Here is a 12,488-nt window from a genome sequence, read left to right as displayed (position 1 = left end):
CCAAGATACGTCAACCCGTTAGACCATTCGAGTGCAGCGAAAGATCCCCGAACCAAAGAACACCGCTCCAAAATTAGAATTTTGTAGTAGAAATAATATTAAGGGAGAGAGATCAAAATGAACTTGCTATGTGTTTTCTGATTTTTCATACCATTTCTCACGTATATAAAAATATATATATAGGCACACTATAGGCACCTTCTTCCGGCTTCAACAGTGCGTGCTAACCGTTTTTAAATTTGTTTTGCAAAACCTATTGGAAAGAAGTGCACAATAAAAATAAATATTTAGATTTATCAATGACATCAATATCAACAACACAATGAATATTATAAAATAAAAACAGAGCAATGAGTAACAACTAATTAAACACAAAGAGCAAATTAAATAATAGGTATAGAGTAGCCTGAGTTGAAGCACGCAGAGCGCTATCCTTAGAGAGAAAACGCCCCCACTGCACAGGTAATTTAGAGTCTTAAAGTGCGTTCCTCTCCCAAGATACGTCAACCCGTTAGACCGTTCGAGTGCAGCGAAAGATCCCCGAACCAAAGAACACCGCTCCAAAATTAGAATTTTTTAGTAGAAATAATATTGAGGGAGAGAGATCAAAATGAACTTGCTATGTGTTTTCTGATTTTTCATACCATTTCTCACGTATATAAAAATATATATATAGGCACACTATAGGCACCTTCTTCCAGCTTCAACAGTGCGTGCTAACCGTTTTTAAATTTGTTTTGCAAAACCTATTGGAAAGAAGTGCACAATAAAAATAAATATTTAGATTTATCAATGACATCAATATCAACAACACAATGAATATTATAAAATTAAAAACAGAGCAATCAATAACAACTAGTTAAACACAAAGAGTAAATAAAATTATTAGATAAGAAGTTTAGAGTAGCCTGGGTTGAAGCACGCAGAGCGCTATCCTTAGAGAGAAAACGCCCCCACTGCACTGGTAATTTAGAGTCTTTAAAGTGCGCTCCTCTCCCAAGATACGTCAACGCGTCAGACCGTTCGAGTGCAGCGAAAGATCCCCGAACCAAAGAACACCGCTCCAAAATTAGAATTTTGTAGTAGAAATAATATTGAGGGAGAGAGATCAAAATGAACTTGCTGTGTGTTTTCTGTTTTTTCATGCCCTTTCTCACGTATATAAATATATATATATAGGCACACTATGCACCTCCTTTTTTTTTTTACCCCGTCAACAGTACGTGCTAACCGTTTTTAAATTTGTTTTTGCAAAACTTTGGAACAAGAAACCAGTGCACGTACTGTGCTAAATAATAGGAAAAGGAAAAATTGTAACGACCCACCCTAGGCCGTCACAACAATAACCAACCACAATAAAATAATATAAAATAAAGAAAATAGAGCAAAAGCCAGCTACGCTAGAGTGTAATTATACAATAACATATAAATTGTTTCCAAAATATATAATATAATCTTCTATAGCAGAGTCATCATCCTTAGTAAAGTTATACAGTAATCCAAAAAGATAATATAATTACAATGTCATGAAAACATCAAAATAAGACACCCTAGGTGCTGGTCAAGCTCTAAACCTAGCCACTTCTCAAAGCAGCTATCCAAAAGACTCCTTGTTATCCCAAAGCCTCATACCTGATCTGCTCCCCCACATAGTGAGATCATCACAGTCCAAACCACATGGAAACATAAGGGTTAGCACATATAAAATCAATCATAGTACATCATAATAAAATATCATTAAACAAATATTTATCCATAGTATTTATCCAGACCAACAAGTCATTTCCATTCTAAATATAGACCAACCCAAAATATAATGTATACACGTCCATGCCAATGTATACATATTTTATGATAATAAAATAATCCATAACCAATGTATACAATCCATACCATATGTATACATATTCCATATCCAAAACAAAGTCACACCACTGTATAATCCATGATGTAACCAACACATCCAAACCAAATGTTGGCCTCAACACCATCCAAACCAAGTGTTGATACGGTGAAACATGTCAGCAACCCATGTCCCACGCCTAACCTCTCATGGAAAATATACAGTTGGATTACGTCGTCACGTAACCCTGGTGAGGCCACCTCATCCATCGGTATGACTCGGCCTAGACCCATACCGGTAGCAAATAGAATACTTAGAGGAGTACTTCAGAATCCACCTAACATCTGAAGTGGTTTATTATATAACCTTTGGAAAAGTTTCACATTGGAATCCTCACCATGGGATTCCCAAATTCCATATTTTTCCAAAGATTATATCCTGATCTCACCAAGAGATCTAATCCATACCATAACCTTACTCCTTTAAGTCCTATTTACTTTTCCAAACCACATACACATAGCATATTCCATAATTAAACATAACCATAACCATGCCAATTTGTCAATATAATAATAATATAAATAATTAAATATCCAAAACAACCATCAATTAATCCAAATTATATTATGTTAAATGAAAATCTCCACATAAAATAGCATATTAAAATTATACTATTCCTATCATGCTCATATATACTAGATTAATTTTATAAGCACTACCCTTACTTGGATAAACTTGAACTGAAACTCGGGCAGAACCTCCTCCTCTCTCTTGCTCAAACAAGAACCGAAACTCGGGCAGAACCTCCACCTCTCTCCTTAAACAAGGACCGAAACTCGGGCAGAATCTCCTCTTCTCCCTCCTCTTTTCTCTCCCCTGGCAGAACCTCCTCTACTGGATTCCTCTTTCTCTCTCCTCTTTTCTTTTCTTTCTCTCTCTCTCTCCCTTCTCTTTCCCTCTCTCTCTCTAAGATTTTCACTTCCCTCAGTATATTTTTTTTCACTCCCCTGGCCCCTATTTATAGGCAACCAGAGTCACCCGGAACGGCCCGTATTGAATTCGGAACGGCCCGTTCCGAATCTTTCAAATGTACGCAAATTTTTAAACTGGAACGGCCCGTTCCAAAATCGGAACGGCCCGTTCCCAAAAAGCAGAACGGCCCGTTCTAAAATCAGAACGGCCCGTTCCGAGACTCATCCAGAACGGCCCGTTCTCCCTCCGGAACGGCCCGTTCTCCCTCCAGAACGGCTCGTTTCAAAACCAGAACGGCCTGTTCTCCTTTTGGAACGGCCCGTTCTGGGCCCGTTCTCACTAAAAAAAATTTAGTATAATTTTTAAGCTTGGAACGGCCCGTTTTGCTTTTGGAACGGCCCGTTCCAAGTTACCAAAACACCCCTTAAATTTTTTTAAAATTGCGAAAATGTCATCAGTACTAAAATTACAAGAATACCCCTATACCTTTATAAAATTAACGAAAATGCCATTGATAATTAATAATAAAAAAAATGGGTATTACAAAAATCGTGAGTCTTGGTCAACGTTGGAAAACGTTTTTGGTTTTGAAACGTTATAAAAAAAAAGATTAATTATATTAAATATTTAATTTAAATTTTAAATTATAAAATAAATTTTTCAACAATCCCCCACTAATTTAAAATTTAAATATAGAAAAAAAATGATATATATATATATATATATATATATATAAACTTAAATATTTTAATGGAGCATGATATATTATATTTTTAATACAAGGAACCTTCCGGGTTTGAGCCTTATACCTAGTGTATATGAACTTCCATTTGAGAGAATATGGAGACATAATTGTCTTGAGCCATATCCCTTTAACCAAACTTTAGAACATAACACGTATAATAAAGGTGTTCATTTGAGTTCTAATCAGTGGAGCGCATTACGGCCTTGCGCATGTATCTTGTTTCGTGAGTGTCATTTAGAGATTGTTCATATCTCACAGTAACGGCCCCACCACCACACTCACTAGGTGAACCCTTCCATGGGTGGTCTGTGACACCCACCCCTACAACAATTGTCATTGAGTCCATTAAGAGGTATTTTTACTTTTAACACAATAAATATAAATATTTGAATACCTCAACCTTATTACTGTCACAGTTTACTTTAGAGTACACCTCGCCATACGAATGGAACATGCAATAATTTTGCAATTTATAATGGTGTACTTAGTTAACAAACAATTTCGTTATTACCCATTGAACTCCATTTATGGGATCGCCATTTATGTGGAGACGGGTGTCCATTGTTGCAACTAATTGATGGACTTTAGTCCCATTCCCCTCGACAATTCAAGTACTTGTTGACGCGTCAACCCTTTTGTGAGCGGATCCGCAAGATTATTTTCAGACCTGATAAAATCAACAGAAATAACACCATGAGTTATCAAATTTCTAATAGATTTGTGTCTTATTCTCAAGTGCCTTCTTTTTTCATTAAAGTTTTTGCTAGTAACTTTAGCAATGACAACTTGACTATCACAATGCATTGAGATTGGAGGTATAGGTTTATTTAATAATGGCAAGTCATATAATAAACTTTTAAGAAATTCAGCCTCACTACTAGCAGTGTCTAAGGCAATTATTTCAGCTTCCATAGTAGAACGAGAAATAATGGTTTGTTTTGCAGATTTCCAAGCTACTGCACCTCCAGCTAAAGTAAAAACATAACCACTAGTAGATTTAGTTTCATCAGAATCAGAAATCCAATTTGCATCACAAAAACCTTCAATTACAGCAGGATAACATGCATAGTGAATGCCATAATTAATAGTTCCTTTTAGATACCTAAATAACCTTTCTAGAGCAAGCCAATGTGAATGATCAGGATTATGAGTATATATTCCTAACCTACCAACAACATATGCTATGTCCGGTCTTGAGAAATTAGACAAATGTAACAAGGAACCAATAATTTGAGAATATTTAAGAGGAGAGACACTTTCACCAATATTTTTCTTCAATTTAATACTAGGATCAAATGGGGTAGAAACTGGTTTCACATCAAAATAATTAAACTTTTTAAATATTTTTTCAATATAATGTGATTGTGTCAAAACAATATCATTTTGATTTTTAATCAACTTAATGCCTAAAATAACATCAACAAGACCAATATCCTTCATTTCAAAATTACTAGACAAGAAAAACTTCACATCATTTATAACATGTAGGTTACTACCAAAGATTAAAATATCATCCACATAGAGACAAAATAACACATGAATTATCATCAAATTGTTTCACATAAACACATTTATCACTATTATTAAACTGAAATCCATATGAAGAAACAACTTGATCAAATTTATTATGCTATTGTTTGGGAGCTTGTTTTAAACCATACAAGGATTTAACAAGCTTGTAAACTTTATTTTCCATTCCAGGTTCTATAAAACCTTCAGGTTGATTCATGTAAATTTCTTCTTCCAAGTCACCATTTAAGAAGGCAGTTTTTACATCCATTTGATGAATTTCCAAATTAAAAACACATGCAAGTGCAATTAAAACTCTAATAGTAGTAACTTTAGAAACAGGAGAGTATGTATCAAAGAAATCTACACCTTCTACTTGTTTATAACCAATAACAACAAGTCTTGCCTTAAACTTATCTATGGAGCCATCTGTTCTCAATTTTTTCCGAAAAACCCATTTACAACCTATACTCTTGCAACCAGGAGGAAGGTCAGTCAAAAACCAAGTTTTATTGATTTTAAGAGAATCTATTTCATCATTAATAGCTTCTTTCCAAAAAGGTGCATCAACAGATCTCATAGCTTCACTATAAGTTTTAGGATCATCTTCAAGTAAAAAAGAATAAAATTCAGGACCAAAATCTTTAGCTTTTCTAATTCTTTTACTAATTCTAGGTTCAAAATCCTTGTTAACAGTACTACTAGAAGATAAAACAGAGCTAGAATTATCATATACAGGTTTAGACAATTTATTCTTCAAAGGAAAAATATTTTCAAAGAAAACAGCATCTCTAGATTCCATAATTATATTATTAGAAATTTCAGAAACTTCATATTTAATAACTAAAAATCTATAAGTAGTATTATGTAAAGAGTATCCTAGAAAAACACAATCAACCATCTTCCATTTGAAAATAAATCATTCTTTCACAAGAGTATTTTCTTAAACCTTTTTCAGCAGAACCATACTTTAGTTCAAGAGCGTCCCATAACTCCAAAGCAGTTTTTGTATGACAAAATATTTTATAAATATTATCAGAGAGAGCACTCAAAATACGACCATGACACAAAATATCTTTATCACTAGAAGAACCAGCTTCAACCAAGGCACATTCAGAAGAATTTTCAGATTTTTCATTTAAAATAACTGAAAATAAATTCAACTCTGTAAGCCAAAATTTCATCTGTTGTTGCCAACATAAAAAATTTTCACCAGTAAATTTTTTTGTCTTACTACTCAAAGAATTTAAAATGTCCATTGTAGACATGTTGATATTGAACAAAAAGAAAAGATTTTTCTCTCTAAGATTGTTAGAAAATAAATTTAATTTAATAGAGCACAATAAAAATAAATATTTAGATTTATCAATAACATCAATATCAACAACACAATAAATATTATAAAATTAAAAACAGAGCAATCAATAACAACTAGTTAAACACAAAGAGTAAATAAAATTATTAGATAAGAAGTTTAGAGTAACCTGGGTTGAAGCACGCAGAGCGCTATCCTTAGAGAGAAAACGCCCCCACTGCACTGGTAATTTAGAGTCTTTAAAGTGCGCTCCTCTCCCAAGATACGTCAACCCGTCAGACCATTCGAGTGCAGCGAAAGATCCCCGAACCAAAGAACACCGCTCCAAAATTAGAATTTTGTAGTAGAAATAATATTGAGGGAGAGAGATCAAAATGAACTTGCTGTGTGTTTTCTGTTTTTTCATGCCCTTTCTCACGTGTATATATATATATAGGCACATTATGCACCTCTTTTTTTTTTTTTTTCCCGTCAATAGTACGTGCTAACCGTTTTTAAATTTGTTTTTGCAAAACTTTGGAACAAGAAACCAGTGCACATACTGTGCTAAATAATAGGAAAAGGAAAAACCGTGAGTCTTGGTCAACGTTGGAAAATGTTTTTGGTTTTGAAACGTTATAAAAAAAAGATTAATTATATTAAATATTTATTTTAAATTTTAAATTATAAAATAATTTTTTCAACAAATTCTCGTACTTATTATCTGTGTTTGAAAGATAACAAAGAAGAGGGCAATCTTGTGAGTTTTGGATTTATGGAAATTTTCTGATTTTGCATGCATGTTGGGTTGTTAATAAAATTCTGATTTCATCCGTAACATAATTAATTGTACTCTTCGGAAATAATTGAGATGACTGAATATCTATTTGTATGGCGAGGATTAAGCTTATTTCTTTTTTCAAAGATTTTGTGTTTAATTTTTGTGTACACGAAAAGATATTATTTGATTTGTTAATATTTTTAATAAAAATTAGTCATCGACAAAATTAGTTGGTATCCCATATTAGTAATATGGTTACTAAAAAAAATTAAATCTTTATTAAAGAACTAGTAGATTACATTATGTGAAAAAAAAATTGATTATTTTTACCAAACGTTCTTTTCTTAATCACATTTTTTTTATCTATAAAATTTGAACTCGAAAGTCAAAATCTTACTTAAAAGATATAAATCAATGTCAAATTCAAAAATTAAAACTTCACTTAAAAGATATGAATTAGTGTCGATCATCAATATATTTGTACATTCTTTATTGTCTTTACATGCAAAAATTAACAATTATATAAAAAATGAAAACAAAAATCCATATTTGATGTCTATTTGTGTCTTCTCTCACTAATTTTGTAGAGCCAAATAATCTATGAACAGCAAACTATCAAATAAGAGAAGAGTGGTTTCCCTTCTGAGATTAAAGTTCATGCAAGATACAAAGAGTACTATTGTTTCCGGAAACAAAAGAAAATGATGTTTTCCAAATTAATACGTAATGATAGTACTAAGTGAGGATGAAAAGGCGACAAGGTAATTAGGTAGGGTTCAAGACAAGTATACATATCTTTATTGGTAAGTGAATGTGATCAAGAAACAACAATAATAGGGGTGTTTGGTGTCCCATACTCATTTTTCACTCAAAATTCCAAGACATTCATGCAGTTTTAAGAGTTAAGTTTTAGCCAATGCACCATAATAATACGGGTTAGGCATAAACAGCAACCATCCATCTTCAATTCTTTTTACAAAAAAAAAAAATGTTAATGATTAACTAATTATATTAGTCGGAAGATTCAAACCATCTATCTTCATATATTTGGTTTTTATAGAACCATAAGTTTTAATTAGTGTCATAAGTGAGATTTAAAATAATTTTTATTTTAAATAAGAGAATTATACATTGAATATTTTTTAGTATAATTTGAAAGTATAACTCTTTTTTTATTGATGAGTTGACTCATTTTAAGAATTAAGTAGTATATTTTGACACACTTTCATACTTAAGATTAAGATTAAATTTAGTTTTTGATTAAGAAATAAAACAACTTTTGGTATATATGGAACATTTTTGCTTTATATATATATATATATATATATATATATATATATATATATATAACTTGTTTATTTTATAAAAATTAATTAATAGCAAATATTCTTCTTTGGGTAGACTTAATTTAGGCTTAAATTTTATATAACGTTTGTTTCAAGTAATCAATTTTCATTTTTAGAAATATAATAAGTAATTACAAATGATAATAAGTAATGAGTTTAAAAGACATCAAAACCTTTTTTTTCTTACATGTATCAAGCAATTACAACTATTAAATAAGGATTTTATAATTATTTATGATGAAATAAACAAGATATAGTTTTATGTTGGAATTCCATATATATATATATAAACTTGCACCTTCGATCCTTTATTATCATCATTTTTTGAATTTGATTTTTTATTTGTTAATTTAATATTTTTTTAAAAAATATTAACGTGATATTCTACCTCACATTCATGTTAACCTATCAATGTTATCACTTTACTAATATTACCATGCCAGTTCGACATTTTTATTAACCATTGAATATTAAACTAACAAAAGAATCAAAATTTTACAATTAAAACAGTAGGGATCATGTAAAAAATAGAAGGACCAAATAAAAAAAAAAAAAAAACTATACTATAAAAAGTTTAAAACCGAAAGAATAATTAAGTTTTTTTTTAAAAAAAATCTAATGAATGAAATCTTCATTGGGATATAATTAAAATCTATCTACTTGTATGCCACTGTACCTAAAGTTATATTCATGACATTTTTCTATTTATTTTGCAACGTGACAAAGTTCCCATTTCGTATTCTGAGAACTAGGTGCAAAACCTGTTATAAGCATACGAATATTTAATTAATCTAAAACACCAAGTTGTACAAAAAATAAAATAAAAAATGGAAAACATGAAGGCCTAAATCTAAACGACAAGAATTAGTTCTCTAGATCCGATGAGATACGCAGTGATGTATACATTGAATTATTAAATGAAAGCAATGTTTCTAAAACACACAAAGGAAAAGGATACCTATTCTAACATCTCTTTCGGTACTTGTTCCTTCGTTATTATTATTATTTTTCCTTAATCAATATAAGTTTACAAGTATTTTTAAAATCATTTATTATTTTTATAAAAAAAAAACTTTTAACTTGTACCCCAAAAGACTATAATCCCTTTCACTTCATTATTTACTTTTATAAGCACATCTACTATGTTAAGATTGAGCTTATTAGAACTTGTTAAAGTATGTGGGTTTTTTTTTTTCTCTTTCTATTTAGTAATATAAATAGTATAATTCAATTAATAATATTCGTATTTTTATAATTTTGTATAATTGAGAGAGATACTTAATGATGAAAAAAAGGAAAGGTAACCATAATATTTTAAGTGGTGATAATGTTATAATTATTTATAGTTTTTTTATGTTGTTAAATTAAGTTGTTAACATGTGTTGAGAGATTTTGGGATATGAGAATCTCGTAAGAGTTCCTGTACTGTTAGGAGGGATTTCTCTAATCAGAGATTCGATTTGACCTCGGAGAGAATAATATATAAGAATTTATTTTAAACAAAGTCTCATAAACTATTTTTCTCATTAACTTTCTAGAGAGAGGATTCTAGAGAGAAATGCTCTAGTTTGTGGGTTTCATTCAACTCCAAGTCTTTTTCTCTTTCTTTCTTGAGCCTTATTAGTGTTGTATTATTGTTGAATTTAGGTTAATAGTTGTTGAGATCAGTTGGGAGAGTTGTGGAGTCGAAAGTTCTCTTTTTCTTTCTTAGTTAGCTTCGATTTTAAGGTAAGGGAAGCTAGACTTATGTTTTCTTTATTGTATGTTAGATGATTATGGTGTTGAACATTGTTTAGATTTTGAACTACTAAGATTGAGTTGATTAAAATGATGAAGAGTTGGGTTGGGGTTTGAGATTCATGAGAAAGAATGTGATGATTTGCTATGTATTGTTGTTGCATGTTGGTTTTTGAGCTAAATTTGAGTTGCTTGTGTTGAGTAGAATTGTTATTTCCTGTTGCTTGTTTAAATCCTTGTTGGATTTCAGGTTGTGGCTCAAAATTGGACTTTGTATATGCAAAATTTTGATGCCGTGTCAAGCATGTCTTTGTGGCATCGAGCGTCGTTCTAACTTGAGGCTCTTTGTCTTAATCACATTAGGCAGAGGATTGGTGGTGCTAGATGTGAAGAAAGAGACTCATTTCGGATTGGCATGACGCCGAGTGTGGTTTGAATGGTGTCAGATGTAGAAACCTTGAGAGCTCTCTATCTTGGTGATGTTGGGCCCAAAGTTGAGTGGCACCTAACATGGTCAAGCCATAACTCTTTGTTTGGATTTCGTCGAACGTTGGTATGACATCGAACGTGAGTTAGATAAAGACTCTCTACTTGAAATAGGGCCAAACATGACACTTTACCACGCCAGGTGTAAGGTCCCAAGGAGCTTTGTCTTAAACACATCGAGCGCAAGTTGTGTAGCATTGGGCATGGGTGAGACAAAGAGCTCCCTGCCTACATGACGTTGGACGCAGGGTGCATAGTATCGGGCGTTGGTTGCTGAAGAAAAACATGTTGATATAGTTGATGAAGTGTTGAATATTTGTTAATTTAGTTGTTGCATTAATAAATGATGAATGAGTTACAAAGATGAAGTTGTATGTGGCAATTATGTTGTGAGCTGTTAGTTGAGAAGTAGAAATGAGTCGAAAGCTGTGCGGTATGAGTTGCAAAGTTGTATGTTGACTATTTAGTTGTGTTGAATATATGATGTGTTGTTGAGCAATGATGATCACTTAGGATTAGAGGAGAAGTTTTTGAAAGTTGTTTATCCTATTTTGTGGATATTGTGTGTAGTGCTTTGAGAGCCTAATTATTGAAAATCCTTCTTGAGAAGTTAACCTTGAAGTGGATAGCTATGTTGATTCTCTTCTAGAACATTGTTGGTACAATGTGTGGGAAAGGTTGAGATACATGTGTGTGAAGCGACCATAATATAGGGACCAAGTTGAGTTATAGTTATTACAAGTGACTAACCGAGTAAAGTAAAAAAGTCAAGAACTTAGTTCTTAACCGGGTATCGAAAGGACATAATATTTAAATGGTAGTCAGTGGACTAATCCTATAGAAGGATTAGTTAAGCTAGTTAATATCGTGGTAGATCTATACCCAACTGTTCTATTCTGACAATAGTATTAGACTTCCTTGTTTAAGATTACCTTGTGTTGTCGGTTCAGTAGGGTCAAGCTACTTAAATTGTTCATCATGTATTGTAAGAGATCTCCTAGTTAAAATACATGATGACACATATAATTATTGTGTTATAAAATATTGTGTTGCTATGATGATTAATCTATGTTGAAATTACTATGGTGATTGAGTTGATATTGTGTTGTCGTAAAATGAGAAGTTATGTTGATAGTGTTGAAGTTGAGATGAGATGTGTTGATGTATTAAAGTTATTGATGTTTTGTGTTTTATGTTATATAAATATTTTTTTTACTCAAACTTACCATACGTGTTTCCATGTGATTTAGATTATGATGATCATACACGGTATGAAAGCATGGTACATATAAGTTAACTTCTCTATAAATTTTTGTATAGAGAGAAAATTTAAGATAAAATAAATTGAGTTTTTAAAAATCAATTTATGCATCTGATTTTTAATTGTATGTATAAATTGATTTTAATTTATGTGATAAATTTAATTCTTTTATTATTTTTATTTATATAAAAGTTTATTCAATTATGGCCATTTTTCTTTAGACAGTAGTATTATCCAATTCATGACCATATTTAAAGGAAGTATTTAATTACTAAATATATTTATTTATCTCATTTCGAAGTGAATTGAAGTGAAAATAAGAGATAAAAAGAGAGAAAATTAAAGATACAAAGAGAAAATAATAATAATAATAAAAAAAGACAAGTAATGTGATAAATAAATAGAAAATGAGATAGAAGAAAAATTGAATATCTGGAGGACTATTTTCCCAATTCACATGTTCGATACTAAAAAAAAGAAAAAATTAAAATAAATTATTAAAAAAAAGTCTTAT

At 31.2% G+C, this 12,488-nt stretch overlaps 1 long non-coding RNA gene across 1 annotated transcript; it reads right to left on the bottom strand.

The window, feature by feature from the left end:
* Window positions 1-671: 671 nt before the first annotated feature.
* On the bottom strand, window positions 672-7,398 carry LOC145951698 (uncharacterized). Its single transcript, XR_014429592.1, has 3 exons — window positions 6,554-7,398; window positions 4,072-4,227; window positions 672-1,637 (listed from the first exon to the last, which is right to left on the bottom strand). It is a non-coding gene; the product is annotated as an uncharacterized LOC145951698 (long non-coding RNA).
* Between the last annotated feature and the right edge of the window lie 5,090 nt (window positions 7,399-12,488).

Source organism: Cajanus cajan, chromosome 1, assembly GCF_000230855.2.
Source record: "Cajanus cajan strain Asha chromosome 1, NIPB_CcT2T_4, whole genome shotgun sequence".
In the NCBI taxonomy this organism is placed as follows: domain Eukaryota; kingdom Viridiplantae; phylum Streptophyta; class Magnoliopsida; order Fabales; family Fabaceae; genus Cajanus; species Cajanus cajan.
This window is presented reverse-complemented; position numbering and strand designations above follow the sequence as displayed.